Source organism: Cervus elaphus, chromosome 20 (assembly GCF_910594005.1).
Source record: "Cervus elaphus chromosome 20, mCerEla1.1, whole genome shotgun sequence".
Classification (NCBI taxonomy): domain Eukaryota; kingdom Metazoa; phylum Chordata; class Mammalia; order Artiodactyla; family Cervidae; genus Cervus; species Cervus elaphus.
In genome coordinates this window covers 54,773,557-54,794,032 of record NC_057834.1, presented here as the reverse complement: position 1 = coordinate 54,794,032, position 20,476 = coordinate 54,773,557, and the positions used below count along the sequence as shown (strand labels likewise).

The following is a 20,476-nucleotide window of genomic DNA, read 5'->3' as shown; positions in this document are numbered from 1 at the left end:
GCTAGAAAAATATAACCTTCTTCTTGGCTGACTGTGAGACACTAAGTGAATTCTCATGCTCTCGGGGCCTCGTAGGCATTAAATATAAAAGGCATGCATTTGGAACCAGATAGAGGCAGATTCAAATCCTTGCCTACTGCTGATATATCTTTAGCATGTTCTTTTTATTCTTTGAATTTCACTTTCCTTATGCACGAAGGAGAAAGACTAATATCTATTTTAAGGTTGCTCTGAGCATTAATGGAATGGAAGGTTACCACTGCCTGGAATATAGGAAGTGTCACTAAACGTGAGTGCCTTCTCCTCCCACTCCCCACTCCTACCTCCACTCTCCCTAGAGGGAGAGGGAGGAACAATGAAGGTGGCACGCATTTCTGAATGGCACCTCCTCAGACTGACAGGCTTTATTTCAAGGTAAGGAAACATGTTCTCCCCTCCCCGCTTCCTCTAGCGCCACAGTCACCCAGAGAACTGTGTGCCATTGGTATTCCAGGCAAATGCACTCATCTGCAGAGGTGCTCTTATCTGATGATGCATCTGTCAGGGAATCTAGAAAAAGGAGCACTGTGTTTAGAAAATATATTTTTCCCCTCCCCAGGTAAGCAGGAGAAATAATGGAATTCAAATTGGAAGGACCATGAGATAAAACTCCTGCCCACCAGGTGTTTATCCCAGTTCATAAAAACCACTACTTCAAGGTAATAAAAACAAAAACAAAAACCTCCCTGTTGGGGAAGCAAATGGAACCACATGCTTCTGAAACAGTTTGAGAGAAAACAGCAAACTCAGGGAGCAAACAGCAAATGCATGTCAAGCAGGGTCAGCGCAGAGTGCCTCGCCCACAGACAAGGCTCTGGGAAAGGCTGGACAGCCTCAAATCACACCAGCCATCAGGAGAACACATGGACCTTCTGTCAAGTCCACAGGCCTCAGTGGGATATGGGGAGGTTCTCTTTTACTCCTGCACCCCCACCCTAAGAATTTCACTCTATTTCCATTTCTTTAATGCTGTGCTACAAACTCCGTCCCCTAGGACACTGTCCCCCTCCTTCCTTTCCCTGTTGTCCCTGAAGATAAACACACAGGCTTTTATGGTGGGAAGAGTTTGCTAATCACTAGAAGACAATGGACAGACAGAAACAAAACCAACAAAAATGAAGACATTGTTTACTTATCTAATGAGCCCTTGTATGTAATGTGACTAAACATCCCTGTTTGCATAGGACAGTCCTGTTTACACCTGTCCTAATGTCATGAGTAATAGTATCTTTTTTACTCTCAAAATTATCCATGTGCGGTCATATAGTAGAATAAGCTATTCTATTGATATGGTATTTACTTACTTTTTATCAAGCATATAAACGTTAACTTATTTAACTCTGAAAGCAATTCTATGAGCTAAGAAACATTTTTAAAATAATGAAGCCAAGACATAGTGAGGTTGAGTAACTTGCCCAAGGTCGCACAGAGAGACAGTGTCTGAGCCAGGATTTGAACCGAGGCAGTCTGGCTTCAATGTCCTTTTTCTGTTGTTGTTCTAGAGATGTTTGGCTTCTTTTACTTATTTTTTAAAACAAAACTTTTTATTCTGTATTGGGGTATAGCCGATTAACAATGTTGTGGTAGTTCCAGTGAACAGTGATGAGACTCAGCTATACATACATATGCATCCTTTCTCCCCCAAGTCCCCTCCCATCCAGGCCGGCATCAATGTCCTTGTTCTTAACCACAATAGTAGGCAAGCTATGACAAAGCTTTAAGAAATCACTTGCTCTTTCATTTGATAAATATTATTCATGCCAACTATGTGCAGATACTATGTGACAAACTACGAATACCTCAGGCAGAATCCCTGCTTTCAAGGAACTTTTAGTAATGGGAAACACAGATACAAGTAAAACGACGGGAGTACAGAGTGTATTGAGAACAAATAGAATGCGGTAGGTGGGCGTGGTACACGGCACCTAAATCTGGCCTTAAAAGATCACAGAAAGCTTCCTGGAGGAAGTGACATCTGAGAAGAGTCCTAAAGAAAGAGTAAGTTAGCTGGACTGGAAGAACCAAGAAAAGGCAGTGCAGGCAGACAGCACAGCAAAAAGTCCTGAGGCCAAACAGATCATGATAAAGTAACAGAATTCAAATAGTTCAACAGAGGTCTAATACTGCCTGGGGCCAGGGCAGCAGCAAAAGTTGGAGCTGAAAATGCAAGTAAGCAGAGGCTGGACCAAAAAGGGATGTCATGCTCACATTTACACTTAATCGTGAAGGAAATGGGAAACTCATGACTTTCTAGGAACTCAAGCAGGGGTGGTTTGCTCACTCAGTCATGTCCAACTCTTACGACCCCATAGACTGTAGCCCACCAGGTTTCTCTGTCCATGGGATTTCCCAGGCAAGAATACTAGCAGAACTTAAGCAGAGAAGTGACCTGTTCAAACTTTCACTTTAGAAAAAAATCACTATGGTTGCCATGTAGAAACGAATTGAAGGAGGAAGAGCCAGAGCAGACGCAGGACACCTAGACAGAAGGCTGCTTCCAGGATCCATAGCAGAGGTAAAGGCAGCTTGAACTAAGGTAGTGACAGGAAATGTAGAGAGACAGGGTGGGTTAGGGAAGCAGAACAGACAACACTTCATGGTTAGAAGGATGAGGTGACTGGGAGGAAGGGAGGCTGAATGCCATGGAGGTGACCTATTCTATCTGAGTCTGGAGCTTGAGTCATGCATTTATTTGAGACTCCTCCAAGTAGAGGTGGTAACTGAAACATCAGATTAGATGGCTCACCCAGGGCAGTGTATAACGTGGGAAGAGAAAGAAATGGCCGTAAAAAGAATGGGAAGGAGAGGTAGAAAACCAAAGAAGAAAGGATGGTGTCATCACAGACACCAAGGGAAGGAGAACAGCGTCTGCAGGGAGCACAGTTAGGGCCCAAACACAACCACATGGTTTGTCAACAAGATGGTCATTGGAAATCTTAGCGGAGCAGTTGCACAGTGAGGCATGAGTGAGACTATAATGACTGATGGAAGGATGGAAGGTGAGGATGGGTCTCAAAAAGCCTGGCATTAAAGGAAAGCAGAGAGTGGGGGAGGTGGGAGTGGGGTCAGGTTCCAGATCAGAGACCCAACTCCCTGCTTTCTTACTGAGTCCTCTCCCTCCCTAATCCTGCCCACCGGTTCTGCTGATAAATGCTAGAGGAGAGGACTTCCCAGGTGGTCCGGTGGTTAAGCATCCACCTGACAGTGCAGGGGACCCAGGTTCGATCCCTGGCCTGGGAAGACTCCACGTGCAGTGGGGCATCAAGCCCATGCACTGCAACTACTGAAGCCCGCACGCTCTAGAGCCCGTGCTCTTCAACAAGAGAAGCCACCACAATGAGAAGCTCGCACACCATAACTAGAGAGTATCCCCCACTCACCGCAACTGGAGAAAGCTCTCGTGCAGCAACAAAGACCCAGGACAGCCAAAAATAAATAAAATTTTTTTAATTTTTAAATATTATAGAGAAACAGATGGCTGTAATAGAAATAGTTAAGAAATCTCACTAAGTTCATATTACCATTCCCCTGTTTTATGGTACTAAAATCACCTAAAGAAGCCCCTCATGGGCTTCATTCCTGATGGCATTTTCTGCTTGGCTGGCAGCCATCAGGGCAGAACTAGCATTCATCTCCATCAGCATCCATGTAGGAGACCATCTGTCTCAAGTGGAGTATTAGTATTCCTGAGACCACCCAAATGGGTCAGTGAGTCCCTTTTGGATATTTCCTCAACTTCAAGATCATTTATTTGACTAACTTCCAGGGCCCAGGCACTGTTCCAGGAATTGAGGATTAAAAAGTGAGTAAATCATTTTACTTCCTGGGTAATCATCCTAAGTGGACTTTTCAGGAGGTTCACCTGAAGTTTCTGGACTTTCCAGGTACCTCCAAGGGAATGAACCTAGGTTTTCCCTAAGAGGGTTTGCAGTGGGTTGAAATAGGTCATAAAAGCCTTTATTTTCCACCAAGGAACTCAGGATTATTACCACAGTTGGACAGTAGGAGAAACTGATTTATAGAGCACTTTTTATAAACAGTGCACTTTCATTCATTCATTCATTCAATCAATAAACATTCATAGAACACACCCACTGGGTACCAGGTACTGTGTTGAGATATTGGAGATAAGAATCATGAGCAAAATAGAGCTGAGCTCTGTCCTCATGGAGCATACAAAAGGCTTGTGAAAAGCCACACTAATCAAAATTACTGCGCAAGTGTATAATTACAAATCATAACACATGCTACGAAGGCAAAACATTAGAACTTACTCTGTTGGGCTAAGGAAACTTTCCTGATAAGGTGGCATTGAGATAAGGTCTGAGGATGTATAGGCTTTAGGTAGAGGGTTGAAAGAACAGCCCAAGAACACACAGTAACATTAGTGAAGACTCTGAGGAACAGAAAAGCGGCCATCATTGAAGAAAAAAACTAACCCTGACACTTGTTAAAATGGTAGAGAAGACTTCCCTCAGGACTACTAGGAAAGTGTCAAGACTACGGCAATAGGGAAGAGAGATCAGTTTCAACTCCAAAATCAAATGGAGGAAAAGGGATTTATAGCCCCAAAGCAGAGTAAGGGACTCAGTGGATGGAAAATCACTAAGCGGAGACATCAAGGATGGGGGATTCTTGCTAAACTGACTTAACAGGATTCCTGCTGAAGGCAGGCCAAGGACTAAAGATTAAAGGTGAAGGATGAAGCATTTAATCAGATATGAAGGATATGGACTCACTTAGCAGGATTCCTGCTAAAACTGGGCTGTGCAGGCCCAGCAAGGCCAAAGGGTGAGAGTGAGTGACCAATGTCAAGACTTAAACTAAAGCCTGACCAAAATTTGATCAAGGAGAGTCTTTGTCCCCAGTTGTCCAGGGCATAGAGAGCAATGAGGATTCTAGATGATTCATCTAGAATGTGTAATTATACACATTATACATCTAGAGGATCTAGATGATTCTGGAGAGAGAAGCAGAAGCCAAGTAATGAGGGCTTTGTGAACAGAGCTATCCTAAGGCCACTGAATAGTTTTCATTGAGAGGAAGGGTTGTGACATGATCAGATTGTGTTTTCTTAAGATCTGCACAGCATGCTGTGTGGAGAATGGACTGGAGGGGACAAGAATGAAGGCTAGACCACTTAGAAGGCTGCCACTGCCCTGAAGAAACAAGGTAATGGACAGACCAAGATGGTGATGGAGGTAGGAATAGAAGTTATGAAGTTGAAGTATTCAGGAGGAAAAATTGACAGGTCTTTTAAAAAAAAAAAAAATTGACAGGTCTTGGTGATAGATAGGTGGCAAGGAGAAAAATTATCCATAAAACTCCCGTTATCTGGCTTCTTCTTTACTACAACCCTGTGAAACACAATATTATTTCTCAATTTATAATAAGGGATTTGAAACTCAAAGTAGTTAATGACATGCCCAGGTCACACAGCTAGTACGTCTGGCTCTCAAGTTACTCACTTTCCACAATGCTACCCAGGAGTCAAGCAGCTGTTCCTTGTGGAAGGTTCTACTCCCTTTTGTGCCTTTGAAAGCTACACCTAGTTAGTACCTCAAGCATCATACTTCACTCACAACATTCCCTATTTGCCTAAGCAGTAGGAAAATAAATGAAATATTATCACAGAAGCTGCTGCAGTTTGAATCAGCTGACCTCCAAGGACAGTACAAATAGATTCTTCTGTTAGAGAAAATATCTTCATGGGCTTACCTGACTATGAAAATTGAGGGTCCCCTGGATAGAACTGAGATGAGAAAGGCTTGCAGTAAGTAATTAAATCACTCTGCATAACAAAGAAGAATTTTACAGCAGGTAGCTTGGCCATCATTGTAACCTTAGCACCTGGCATACCAGAGCCAGTGTATATTTTTGTTGACACTCCTGAGTTAGGGCCCAGCAATCTGTGATTTATCAAGACCCTCAGGTATTTCTGATATACCTTCAAATCTGAGAACCTCAAATCTTTAAAAACCTTTTTAACACTGCCCATACCATACAAGGCCCCCAGATCCTCAGTGAACAGCTGCTGCACACAACAATCTTTTGTTAGTAATGCTTTGGACAACAAAGGACAGTCATTCCAGACTTTCTGACAATAATCAGCAGCAAGGAAAGTCCAGGCCAAGGTTAGAGAATCAGCTGCAGCTCAAGAGGTCCCAAGAGCAAATGCGAGACAAATGCTCAAATGTGTAATAAACACTATTTGCTTCTGAAATATTCATCCCCATTTTTTTGGTAATAAATGGATGAATGAATGCATTTTCACCTGTGGTTATAGCTTTCCCCTACACTTAATGCATGGTTCTATACAGAGCACATCTAGCCAACCAAAGCAGCACATGCCCTGCCCACAATGATTGGATTCAGAGTTGAATACATGGTCTAAGCAGAACCAAGAAGACAGAGTGGGACTTTTCTCAGACTTCTGAGGACAAAGGAGATGCTCTTTCCTATTGAATATGACTGGATATGAAGCTGTAACTCCTATGTTTATTGCCAGGTGAGGAAAAAAGCATGTCTGAAAACAGAACCAACTCTACAAAAGTAAAGTTGAACCCTCCCAAGAGAGCAGCCTGGTTCTGGTAACGCTTTTGAGGAGCCAGATCAAGCCTCACGTGAAGGCAGTCTAATTCTGGATGTTTTTATCACATGAGCCAATAAAAACTACCTTTGCTAGTTTGGATGGAACTTCTGTCCTTTACATCTGGAGGAGTCCTGATTACGATGTAATACAGTGGGTTGAGTTATTTTATTTGGAAAGTGTGGCAACAGAAAGAAGGAGAACTTGAGTCAACTAGTTATACAAATCTACCTCCCCTCAAGACTGTGAGTACCCTGAGGTCTGGAATTGTGTGTTATTTCTTGTGGTAATGATAACAGGTACTCAAGGATAGTTTTAGAAATAAAGGGGGGACAAGAGGAAGGCAGGGTGGCAAAAAGAAAAGGAGATGAGAAATGTACAGACTCCTCCCAATGGGGCAGGTACCCTGGGTCTCCTGGTCTCTTTTGTCAGGGCAGACTAGACCCTGCCAGGGACCAGAAGACGTCATGAAGCAAGAAATCAGGGCATAGAAGTTTCTAGCACCAGGTTCCCCCAAAGGGCTCCTCTAGGAAATTGCCTAGAAATGATGGTGCAGCCATAACCAGGTCATTACTTTTCCTACACATATTTCTCCCTTTTGTAAGCAACAAGAACCCATTCAGCCAACTCTGTGGTGCCTCAGCTGAAATAACAGACGAAAGGGAATGTGTAGTTGGCTTTCATCAGATTGAAACCAGAGAGAAGCCCGGCTGAGCCGAAGCTCTGTTTATAGCGTAGCACAGAAATTATTTACTGCTTAATGTCAGGCCATGTGTGAGGAAGAAGGGGGAACAAAGAGGAAAGGAAGACCAGCCTTCCAGCCAGCTTCAGTCCCTCTGGCAAGGTTACTCAGCCCAGTGCTTTGTCTGAGGAGCCAGAAGAGACAGAAGGGGGTCTGGCCCCAGACTATTAGGGAAGAAGTTACCTGGGGCAGAGGAGAAACAGCAAGGGAGACAGAAAAAGGAATGGTTGGAAGAGGGTGGGGAAAGTTAACCGTTAATGAAATAAGTCAACTTACCAATAAAAAACAGTAGCCAGTTGATAGCTCCTGCCCCCTGCCCACCATGAGTCTGCATGAACACTTGGAAATAGCAGCCAAAACATGAATCTCATCATACATAACATCAACTCATCATCAGGTATGTGCTTCTCGATTATAATTTAATAATTTCAAAGATTAGAATGAAAATGAAAACTTGAGATTTATCCAAAGGGACATAAAGTATTCTTCCAGGGACCTATGACTAATCTGTATTTTGGGGGTGAAGCTGCTGCTGCTGCTAAATCGCTTCAGTCATGTCCAAGTCTGTGCGACCCCATAGATGGCAGCCCACCAGGCTCCGCCGTCCCTGGGATTCTCCAGGCAAGAACACTGGGAAGGGGTTTAAATTGACTCAAATCTTTGGGAAATTTGGTGGGTGATTTGGGAACTCCATGATTTTTCTCATCTATTTCCAGGAATTTTCCAGCCGGGCTAGACTGTACCCCATTTACCTTCCCTTTTCACCCCTCAGTGAGCTGTGTGTACCCCTTCCAGGCCCATCAGCTTTAGGGGAACATGTGAATTCCACAGAGGATGAGGGAGACAGGACTCGGGGTCCTCTGGGCGCTCTTCCCAAGGCCCCTAACAGCAATACTGTTGTGCGGTTCCCAGGGAGCAGCCCTGTTATGTGTCTCTCCAAGCAAACTGTCCTAGGATCCAACGGCCTACGGCCTTGTTTTTGATTTTTCATTGCCATCCTATGTCAGGAGCCTATCTATGGATCTGGAGATCCAAAAACACCACATGGCCCTAGTTTCCTGGTCCTGGGGAAGGGCTGAGGCAGTGCCAGTAATGGAAAGAACAGTGAATCACATGGTGCTGGGCTCAGTCCACCTCCACCACCCACAGCTCCATGAGGCAATGGTGGAATGGAAACAGCTGGCGTTGAAGACCAGAGGACCTACTCTTTGATCTCAGGCAAGCTCCTCAGTGACCCCTTTCTTAAACTACCTAAATCTCAGTGATCTCATCAATACGTTATCATGATTATTTTTTTTTTTTTAAGATTTGCTGGGAGGATGAAAAGAAATAATGTGCCTGGGGTGAAGTAGGCACTAAATAACCGGTCGATGTCATTATCATCATATTGTTACGTGACCTTTGGCAAGACACGTAACCTCCCTGAACTTGCTTTCTTTCTCTTTTTTAAGATGAATTTATTTTTGGCTGTGTCGGGTCTTAGTTGCAGCACACGGGCTCTTTTGTTGCGGCGCCCAGACTCCGTAGTTATGGCATGGGCTTAGTTGCCCCACGTCATGTGTGTGGGCTCTTGGTTCCCTGACCAGGGATCAAACCTGCGTCCCCATGTTGGAAGGTGGATTCTTAACCTCTGGACCACTAAGGTAGTCCCTGAACTTGCTTTCACGTGAAACATGAGAAGTAATAATAATTATCTCCTAAAATGATCACAAAGGAATAGATGGATTATCTATGTAAGGATTACATTATATTACATGTAATATATGTGAAGCACCTGGTACATAGGAGACCCACAATGTTAGATTTCTTTTTCTTTCCCAACCTCCCTCTGTGAAGTCCAAGGTAAGAGTTTCCTGGCTCTCGCACGGTCAAGCTGGCCCCAACACTTAGCTAAAAACCAGAAGAATCTGCCCCTGAAGGGGGTTTTTCCCGACTGCTGGCCCTTGGAGCCCCCCACCTGCTGCGCTCTCAGCCCACACCCTTGGAAGGAAAAACCGTCGAGCGAGGCGCTGCGCGGGGTGCGCGGGGGACGGCCAAGAGGGAAGCCGACAACTGCAGGACTCGCCGCTCAGCACTAGGGGGAGCAATGAGATCGAGAACACAGTGAGGGCCACGCCCAGAAACTCCTCAGCTTCCCCTGTGCTCTAGTCGGTCGGGCGATCCTAGGTGGAAGAGAGCCTTAAGGACTACTCAGAAAGGCCTTTGTGGGAACAAGTAATGGGAGAAAATGTAGGGAGTCGTGGAGACAGCACACCACCCTTCCCACTTAAGCCTGGTCCCGGCAGAAAGAGCTCTCTCAGGCTTCTATACTGCAACCTCAGGATCCCCTCCTGGAGAAGGCAGATGGGGGCTCATAAGGAGCCAGCAGGTAGGAAGAGACAAGCCAGGTCACTTTGCCCAGTCACTCCAACTTTGACATCTAGCTTACCCAGCATCTTAGTCAGTCTCAGTGGGTCACAGCTAGAAGGAGTCTTATAGAGCCCCAGATGGTCAACCAACCCTTAGATGTTCAGCTGCAGGGCTTGGGGCCCAGAGAGGAGAAAGAGCTTGAGCAAGATCTCCAAATAGTTAACCATCCCTCATAGAATTTACCAAATACTTTCATGCCCATCATCTCACTTGGATAGTCACAACCACTTGAAGGAACTATGATTCCATTTAAGAAATGAGGAAACGAAGGCTCAGGTAAGTGCCAATATCTTGCCTCTTCCCTACTAAGTTTTCCTCTGCCACCCACTGTTCTCTTCTCTCTTGCCTTCCCCAGAAGATTGCCATTCAGCTCCAAGTATTCCAAAAATCAAACTGTAAAATATTCATTGCATTCCCTGTGTTCCTAACCCATCTAGTATGATGGAGAGATGATAGAGCATAGTAATTATAAGGGTGGACTTAGGAGTCAGATCTGAGTAAATATTCCATGTTCATCTCTTATGAATTCCATGACCATGAACCTCTTTGTGCCTCAATTTCCTTATCTGTAAAATAGGAATATTCACATCTTGCTCCTGGAATTCTTTTAAGGTTTAAATGAGATGTACTCTGAAGCAATTTCATAGTGCCTGCCATATAGTAAAGGCTTGAGAAATGCTTCTAGCATATATAATTATCATATAATTATAGAACTGAAACGATCTTTAGGAATTAGGTCGCTAATTTCATGCTATTACCAATGAAGCTAAATGGAGTTAAGTGGGGGGTGTTACTTTGTGAAGTAGTTTTGCATACATCTTTGAATGTTTCTCATCCCTGCCCCCCAAAATCCTCAGAATGTGAACTTTCTTTGAAATGAGATATTTGCAGATATAATGAGCTAAAATGAAGTTAGGATCCTAGATTAGGATGAGTTCTAAATCCAGTATGACTGTTATCCTTAGAAGAAAAGGAGAAGACATATAGAGACATTAAGTCACAGAGGGGGAAATGCTATGTGAAGATAGAGGCAGAGAATAACGCAATTCAGCTACAAGCCAAGGATTGCCAGGAACCCTCATAAGCTAGGAGAGCAGTGTGACCCTCCATAAGCCCACTCTCACCAACACCCCTCACCAAGGAACCAACCTTGTCAAAACCTTAATTTCAGACTCCTAGCCTCCTGACTGAGAGAGAATACATCTCTGTTATTTTAAATCACCCTCTTTAAGGTCAGTTTGTTACAGCAGCCCTAAGAAACTACAGTTTGTGACGGAGAACTCCACCAGAAGTCACAAATTTTTCTTTTAAATTTCCAGTTTTGCCCTCTTTTACTCTATCATTGCCTCCCCCAAACCAGCAATAAACATTCACGGTACACCAACCTAGGAAGTTTACTCATTTGGAGAAAAATTAACACACACTATAATCTTTAGTGCTTCTTACTAAATTGTTACCTGACACATAGTAGGCTTTTAATAAATACTACTGGCAAGTTGATACAATAATAGATATAAAAATGGTATGTTGTGTTACGCAACTTTAGGAAATTATTACAAACCCACTTTCTACCTCTTTGTACACCTGTGTGCCTGACTCTAAATTTATTTACACATTTTATCCATTTGAAGAATCACTGAACTTCAAATTCACAGGCTCTGGCCATGCACTAGCTCCAGGGGTGATGAATTAAAAGGATAACAATCTGAATACCCTCAGGACTCAATCCTACAAGGCAGGGATGATCTCATTCTTGCTGGGTCCTCCCACACTCACTGAGGAAAGTCAGCAGGAGCTCAGAAAATCTGGGGAGCCGCCAGTTGCTATGAAGGAAGTAGGTGCCAGGTCAGCCTGGGAGTAGAATGGGTAGTGGTGAGTTAACAAAGGGAAGGAGGGGAGGAGGGGTGAGCTGATTCACTGGGACAACTCTTAGAGTGACTCAGAAGCCAGCAGAAAATAGCCTGTTCTCCTACATCTGCCTCACTGTCGGGCAATGAGGCACTTCCTCATTGCACACCCATAAGGCAGGGCAAAAGGGCGGAGGAGGAAATGGAATTTTTCAAATTTGTGGACCTAGTCCAGCACTTAAACTCTGTGTTTTTAACCATTCCAGACATTTTTTTTTTTCAAGAGAAGTCAGTATTTGTTGAACACCTACGATGTCCCTGGCCCTTCATCTTGCCTTTCAGAACACAGGGAATGATGTCTTTCTGAAGTTCTGTATTTCCTATTTGTTACTTCAGAAGTACCTGAGCTGCTGTTGAGCCCTTCAGTACAGTCCTCTGGTCCTTCATATATACATACAGAGGACATTCTCAAGCCAGCAGTCAATAGAGGGAGACATGGAGCCCATTTCTGTTTCTAATGCTGGTTTGAAGTCATCCAGACCCACTCTCTGAACCGGCCCTCCTCCTCAGAGCCGAGTGTACAAGGAGCAGAATATAGCACAGAGTTGGAATCCACATCCTTGGAAGTTCTTTGTTTTCCATTTACTTGTTCTATGGCTTTACTTGATTTCTCTGAATTTCTCTCTTCTCTGTAAATAGGCACCAATGGTCTATCTTACAGGTTAGGAAAGATTATACATTTGGTGCGTGTGTGTGCGTGCCTGCTCAGTTGTGCCCGACTCTTTGCGACCCCATGGACTGTAGCCCACCAGGCTTCTCTGTCCATGAAATTCTCCAGGCAAGAATACTGGAGTGGGTCGTTGTTCCCTTCTCTGGGGGATCTTCCCGACCCAGGAATCAAATTCATGTCTCCTGAGTGAAGATTAAATATCATTATATGAAAATAACTGGCAGGAATGGCAACCTAGACAGCATATTAAAAAGCAGAAACATCACTTTCCCAACAAAGGTCCATCTAGTCAAAGCTATGTTTTTTTCCAGTAGTCACGTATGGATGTGAGAGTTGGACTATAAAGAAAGCTGAGCGCCAAAGAATTGATGCTTTTGAACTGTGGTGTTGGAGAAGACTCTTGAGAGTCCTTTGGATTGCAAGATCAAACCAGTCCATCCTAAAGGAAATCAGTCCTGAATATTCATTGGCAGGACTGATGCTGAAGCTGAAACTCCAATACTTTGGCCACCTGATGAAAAGAACTGACTCATTTGAAAAGACCCTGATGCTGGGAAAGAGTGAAGGCTGGGAAAGGGGACGACAGATGAGATGGTTGGATGGCATCAACCAACTCAATGGACATGTGTTTGAGAAGCTCCAGGAGTTGGTGATGGACAGGGAAGCCTGGCATGCTGCAGTCCATGGGGTCACAAAGAGTGGGACACAACTGAGCGACTGAACTGAATGGCATAAATAGGGCTTCCCAGGTGGCTCAGTGGTAAAAAATCCACCTGCCAATGCAGGAGACATGGGTTTGATCATTGGGTCGGGAAGATCCCCTGGAGGAGGAAATGGCAACCCAATCCAGCATACTTGCCAGGAAAATCCCATAGACAAAGGAGCCCAGTGGGCTACAATCCATGCAGTTGGAAAAGCGTCAGACCTGACTGAGCACTTACACAACAAAATGATGTTAACACTGGTTTACTTCTTTCAAACTTCCCTATGTTTGCAGACTGACTACATCCCTCCACCTGGCTGCAAACTGCATGAGGACAGAGCTAGATCTGTCTTGAGACAGTCTGCCTAGGTGAGTAGGAGCCCCCAGTATTGCCTTGCTTAATAATTGTTAATATTAGAAATAATATATTGAAATTAATTCATATTATGCATTATAAACAATTGTAAGCATGTATTATATTTTATTTAAAACAGTGTGATTATTGTTCTTTTAACCAGTTGAACTGGAACCTGTGAACTGGGAAAAGAAATCCAGAACTTTGACCTCAGGAAGGGATGTGCCCTCTCCCTTCTCTGGGTTATTTGGTGCTGGAGGGCTTGCTGGGGGGCTTCCCAGGTGGCTCAGCGGTAAAGAATCCACCTGCAATGCAGGAGATGCGGGTTCCATCTCTGGATCAGGAAGATGCCTTGGAGAAGGAAATGGCAACCCACTCCAGCATTTTTGCCTGGAAAAGTCCATGGACAAAAAAGCCTGGCGGGCCCATGGAGTCGCAAAAGAGTCGGACATGACTTAGCGACTAAACAAGGGCTTGCTGCCACCAGCGAGATCTGCATTCCTGTGTTCAAGAGGGACAGACATTCCTTGCATCCTCTACTGTCCTTTGTCCCAGCAGTGCTGCGGCAGCTACAGTACAATGGGGCCAAACACACAAAAATTCTCATTTGGAAAACAGCGTAAAAGACATTGACACACAGAAATTTTATTCATTCGATTTCTACCTGGGAAGGAAGTCGGGTTGGAAAGCTACCCGGAGTCCCCACTCCAGGGGTTCCAGGGGCTCCAGAAGCTACTATTCTCTTCCAAATATAATGTGAAAAGAGGGGTCTCTGGGTTTTTCATCTTTGCTCCCTTGTCTCTAGCACACGCTTTGTCCCCCGCTCCCGCCCCCGCCAAAAAAACGGAGGGGCGGGGAGCAAGCAAGCCACGTTACCAGGTTTTCGACAACAGGTTTTCTAAACACCAGAGCGCACTTCATTTATTAACATTTTGGATGAAACGTTAATGCGCCCAACCAGTCAGGACCCCCGAAACCCATTCCTAAGCTTCCCGTACCACGAGGGTACACACGAAGCACTCGCCACCATCTGTTCCAGAAAGCCCACAGAAGGTGGAAAGTTGCAGAATCCGGGCCCGGAGGGGCGCAAGCCCACCCCCGAGCCCGGGCAGGAGAACTGCGCTTCCTCCCGGAAGTGACGCGAGCTCAATCCCAGCTTGGCTCTCCCCAAACAAAAGGGATCTTGGGGCCCCGGGAGGAGCTTAAATGACATTGGAGAAGCCCCTCCTCCAGCCGGCGCGGATTGGTGGTGGGGCTGGAGAGGCGAGAAGGCCATTGGCTCTGCCGAATGCCAGTGCCCCCGCCTGGCTGTTGAGGGGCGGGGCCTCGAGGGGCTGTGGATGGAGAGGGTGGCGGAGGCGGCAGGGAGAGGAACCTTGAGCGCCGGGAAAAGGTAGGAGCCGTTGGCGCTGGGGTTTGGCGGCGAATGGGAGGCCAGGTTCTCGAAAGAAAAACAGGGGTAGAACCACCGGTGTCCTCCCGCCACCGTCCCAACTGCCACTCGCGCCCATCCCCTGAGGGGGCGGGGCCGTCTCCTCTACCTCCCGGTATTCCCTGAGGAGGCGGCTCCTCATCCTTCGAGGGTGCTCGCAGCTACTTATTGTCCCCCGTCAAGCCCAGCTTCCCAGAAGGGGCTGATTTCCTGATACCCCTCATTTAAAAGGTCCCTCACCTAGCCCCTCAACCTTGCGAGAAGGCGTACAGGTTCCCATTCTTTAGACTGCTGCCCCCACCCCCATTTTGTACCCCTAGGAGGCCAGACATCTCTTCCAACACCTGTCCTTGCTCGCAAGGGAGGGACCAGAGGTAATTTCATCCATAAGATAAAAATCAGTGTTTTCAAAAAGAAGAGAGATGGGACGATGCAAAAATCAAAGACCCAACCTAGACAGCCAGATCTACGGACGAATCGGCCTTCCCCAACTTGGGTTCCTCCCATCCCCCACTCTCTGATCCTGAGCCTTCCCCTGGATGCTCTGTTCTCCTCGAGCTGGGGCGGGCGCGGGGGGGGGGGGGGAGGGCCGCAGTGTCGAGAGTTCTCTGCTTCGGGACTTTTTGACTCTGGGGGAGGAGAAATAGTAACCTTCCCCACCCCGCTTTGTACCTTTATTCTTTGAAGGAGAACCCAACCTCTGAGGATTTTTTTTTTTTTTTTTTAGGTTTGAGTTGCGTTTCATTTTTGCTTTCCATCCTATTTCTTCCTGAAAATTTGATGAAAAAATCGCCTTTTAGTATTTCACAGTGAATTGAGCGTGTTGTATATCTACAGACTTGTCGTTGTAGGAATGCAGTGTGTATTGTTGGACTGTCTATAACAGCATGCTTTCAAGTGAAGCAGTACAGATAACTAAATAAAGAGCTTTAGATTAGGAATGAGTGACTTCCAGTCTGGGTGGGCTGGTCTGTTGCTCAGGGAGACTGCAGTTAACCTTGAAGGTGTAGTTCTGTTGAAACAAAAGGCAGGAAGTGTTTGAAGAAAATTCAGGTTCAGTGGTCTAGGTTTATGATTAATCTGGTCAGGTAGCCTTTGGTTACTCTCTAGCCCCTATTTTATGGTGGGTTTTTTCCTCCAGGAGAAACTGATGTGTATATATATGTAGATAGATAGATAGATAGATGATGTTGATTGGCTTTACAAGACCAGTATCATCTACCAAAATTCAGGAGATAAAAATTAAAAGCACATTTTAAATTTCAGAGACAAGGATTAATAAAACCAAGGTAAACTCTAGCTATTCAGACACATGTGACTACCAAGGAGAGTCTCTATAGGGTGCTCATAAAGACCTTCATTTCAGCAGGTGCAAAATGTTGATAATTTCGTCCTAATGTTAATGCCATTGACTCCCCATTAATCATCTGTTGCTAGCACTTTTTTTTCCCATTTATTTTTATTAGTTGGAGGCTAATTACTTTACAATATTGTAGTGGTTTTTGTCATACATTGACATGAATCAGCCATGGATTTACATGTATTCCCCATCCCGTCATTCATCCATTCATGCGCATCGCTAATTAGATGATGAGGCATTTGGCTACCTTTAGAGAGTCATAGTTACTCCCGCCATTTACCCCACGCTTCATTGAATTTCTTCACTTTGACATTCAGAGCACCAGGCAGAAATCACATCTTGTCAACACCCACCGCGGGCCTTCACGTAGCACTTTCATACATTAAAATCTGCCATATTTTTTAGCGTTGTTTCTTTTGCTTTCAATCCAAAGTCTGTCTTACTACTGTTTTCTGTACTCAAAGATAGTAACAAGGGAATTGGAGGAGTTGGAATCATGAGGGGCAATCATAAGGGCTGTCTTTTACTTTCCTGATAAGTGTCTCTGAAGGTAGATGTCATGAAGGTAATTAATTTTGAATAGTTAGGTTGGAAGTTTTCAGAGCCAGTCTCCCTCTGCACAGATCCACTCAGTGATTATTTCCAGATCTCTGATAAAAAGGCACAGAGATGAAACTGGAGGGTCTCTCCAGCAAACACGAAGCATACTGCCATAGGTTGGGAAGGGCCCCCCAGCAATAGCAGCAGAAAAAACTAAGAGCAGAACAGGAAATCACCCAAAGATATATCTTATTATATGAAGAGAGAAAAGAAAATAAACCAACGTAAGACACTAAGGAAAACAAAGTTGTGGTGATTGCCAGGGCCTTTATGAGCAGAAAGGAAAAAGCAAATAATGCTCTTTGATTCCTTGGCACAATAAGCGAGATCTGTTTGATACACATTTGAATCTTAGAAATCTTTAACTTTTTCAACACCTTTTTAGTAGTGTTAGATGAAGAAAAGCATCGTATGCAGAGATTTTTTTAATGTATGTGTAGTCTATCTCATTAAATTATAAAATCTTCAGGAGGTATTAGTATGTTTTGTTCCAGCTTTATACCTTTCACAGTGCCTAATATATAGTTTTGGAGAAGGAAATGGCAACCCACTCCAGTATTCTTCCTTGGAGAATCCCATGGAGGGAGGAGCCTGGTAGGCTACAGTCCACCAGTCTGTAGAGTCGGACACAACTGAGCTACTTCACTAGTATATAGTTTGACTTAATGAGTGTTGAACTTCATTTGAAGCTGACACCTTCGGGTAGACTAGAAAGATAATTTACTGATAAGATATGGCATATCTTGTTGGTGTAAACAGTCCACTTCTTTTTGCCTTGATTTATTTTCCCAATCTGATGTCTTTTGGTGCTCCAGTATCTTCAATGACTCTAAAATACTGAATTTTGTATTAGAAGATGTCTGCTGGTTAGATGTGTAATTTTGCAGTAATGAATGAAATTTGAACCAGACTTATTAATGTAATCAGTGCTAGTCTTTTTAGGATTTTATTTTTCTAAAAATCTGACCTGAGAGGAATGAAGTGATTTAGGAGAACACACTAGGAACTGTTTTTTCTTTTAAAATGGTTTCTGAGAGTTTGGTTTTGGCAAATTTCTGATCTACTTTGGGATTTTTTTTTTTTTAATGAATTTCTAATTGACTTTATACTTTTCTAAACTAGGACCAAGTACATGATCAAGGATACACACTGTACTGGGTCCCTGAATGGGTCATACAGACTGACTATGGTGGGCATATGCACTCAGTCTACAGTGGATTTGTGTCTTGGCAGAATCAGGTTTCCAGTACTACCAGTTAATCTGCAGAACAAGATTAGAATTCTTGACTTTTCTGAGTGGAGCAGAATGGTGTTTCTTGGGTGTTTTTAGTGACATGGTGTTTCATTTTTTATGTGAATTAAATAATTTAATATTAAATATTCTTCTACACCTTTAGCATTTAAACACCAGTGAAGAATTCATGTCTGATTTTAGTTACTGGTTGGTTTAATTTTAAATATTTCAACATAGAGCTAAGATGCATAAGTAGGGGAGAACAAAGTTTGTACGTGTCATGATCTCAGATACCTGATACAAGGATTTTTAGGCCACTGAATTGGTGTTTAGTGGCATGATACAAGAAGCAGAGATATTTTTAGAGGAAGTTTGTCCAGTCTGTGGTGGTTGACCCCAGGGAAAGCGCGTCAGCCTGTTACCAAAGGCCATTTTTTTCTTATTTCCTGAATGTTTGCTGCTAATAGCTAAAAATTGAATCTTCCTAGTTTTAGTTCAAAGCATTTCAGTGAGAAAATAGGTTATTTATGGTGAGGCGATAAAGTGTGCTAATTTACAGCACAGACTTTAAAGGCAAACCTGAGTTCAAATCCCAACTCTGTTGCTCTTTTGCTGTATGACCCAGGAGAAGGGCAGAGTTTTCTATCTTCACCATATCTCAGTTTCCTCAGCTGTGACTTAAAAATGACTTTTAGAGGCTTTTTTTAAAAAAGGATTACAGGAACATGGCATGTAGGAAGCACTCAATAATTGGTAGGTATTATTGACATTATTAGCACTGCACATGAGTTAATTAATATTAAATATTCTTTTACTCCTTTATCATTTAAACAAAGGTGAAGAATTAGTATCTGATTTTAGCTATGGGTTGGTTTGGTTTTAAATATTTGACTACTTAGCTACGTTTCCTAAGTAGAGGGAAGCAGAGCTTGTGTGTGTCATGATCTCAGACATCTGGACAGAAGAATTTTTAGGACAGTGTGTGTGTCTCACAGTGTGTGTTTCATAATTTTGTCATGTGCGTTATCTTCCTTAAACTTTTTGGCCCTGGAAAAAGAAAGGCAAGGGATTCAACCATCTGATGTTTTCTCTCTGAATTGTCAGTTATTCCACTCCAAACTGTCTCAAGTACCTTCACTCTCAGTGTCATATAAATGGTTTCATGGATAGTGTGATCATGGTGCCGGGTTGTACCTTCTGTGAGATTTAAGGGATTTTCCATGGTAATTTTGATTAATAGTGATTTTTTGCCTTTTGAAGACAGCTCTTCTACTGCCTCCAATGTAAGGAGCAGTTCATGGGAACAATCAAAATGGATGAGAAGAAACCACGAACTGGGGAGTTAAGAGTAGAGGTCAGGGGAGTCAAGGACAGGGGTTTGTGGGTTGAGGGAAACAGGATTACAAACAGGCTTTGACGTAAAGAATGTAGTAGTATGGCTTCTCCCTGCCAGCTATTTCCAAGCTCTGTATTTCAGGTCCAAAGCCAGAGCTTTCACTCTAAATGTGTGCTTTGCTGCTAAATGAATCCTTTCTATCTTTTGGAGCCACAGAGAATGTAATCCTTAATTGTTACTGAGTTCAAATAGAAACTAGGAAGGAAAACAAAAAGAGCACAGGATGATGGGGTTTACAGACAAAAAAGACTTCTGACCCTGAGCCTTGGGAGCATCTGCATGGATCCTTTGTGCAAAGCCGCTGGGGAAGGCGAGGCTGAAGTGTGCTCTGGGTCTGCCAGGGAGGAAGGGGTACACAGGGAGAAGCAAGCGGGGATGAGGTGTTTCAATGAGAGATAAGAGCTATAAATTATAATGGGGAGGAGAATGACCTGATGGGTAAGTTACAGAGAAAAGAAGCACTAAGTTTGGGGGGTTTGGGGAGGAAGAGGTTCCCCATTCCTTGGTTTCTGCTGAGTAGGCCTTTCTGTTGTAGCAGTGGAACTAGAGTAAGAACGGAACCAATCTGGTTCTTAACTGGTTTAATATTTGACCGTACAAACAAGATCTGGTCCAGTCCTGTATATCAGCTTCTTATTGCCTCTTGTTCCTAAACTGAAGGCGCAGAGAAAATTTTCTGAAAAGGCTCCACCCCTAAAGACTTCCTTGCTTCTAAACCTTTAGCCTTCACCACACTCACTGACTCTGATCATGTTCCTCTTGGGGGAGCTAATTACTTCTCATTCAGTGTCTGTCTCACATCACAGTCATCATTTCCCCCGAAAAACCAGTTCCTTTTCTAACATCCCTGTTTCTGTTAAAGGCATCATCATTCTAGTCACCCAGCTGATCTGGGATTATTTCTCCTCTTATCTCCTTAAATAGAACCAGTACTAAGTTACTGTACATTTTGTACAAAGTCTCTTACATCTGTCTTTTTTTTCCATTCTTAACTGCCACCATCCTCGTTCACACATTTTAACCTTACACCTGTACTGTTA

At 43.8% G+C, this 20,476-nt stretch overlaps 1 protein-coding gene across 1 annotated transcript in view; it reads left to right on the top strand.

Moving 5' to 3' along the window:
- The first annotated feature begins 14,716 nt into the window (after window positions 1-14,716).
- Window positions 14,717-20,476, top strand: part of CTTNBP2NL (CTTNBP2 N-terminal like) — a 50,312-nt gene continuing 44,552 nt past the window's right edge. The window contains exon 1 of the mRNA XM_043876578.1: window positions 14,717-14,807. The gene's annotated coding sequence lies outside the window, so the exon portion shown is untranslated. The remainder of the gene's footprint in view (window positions 14,808-20,476) is intronic.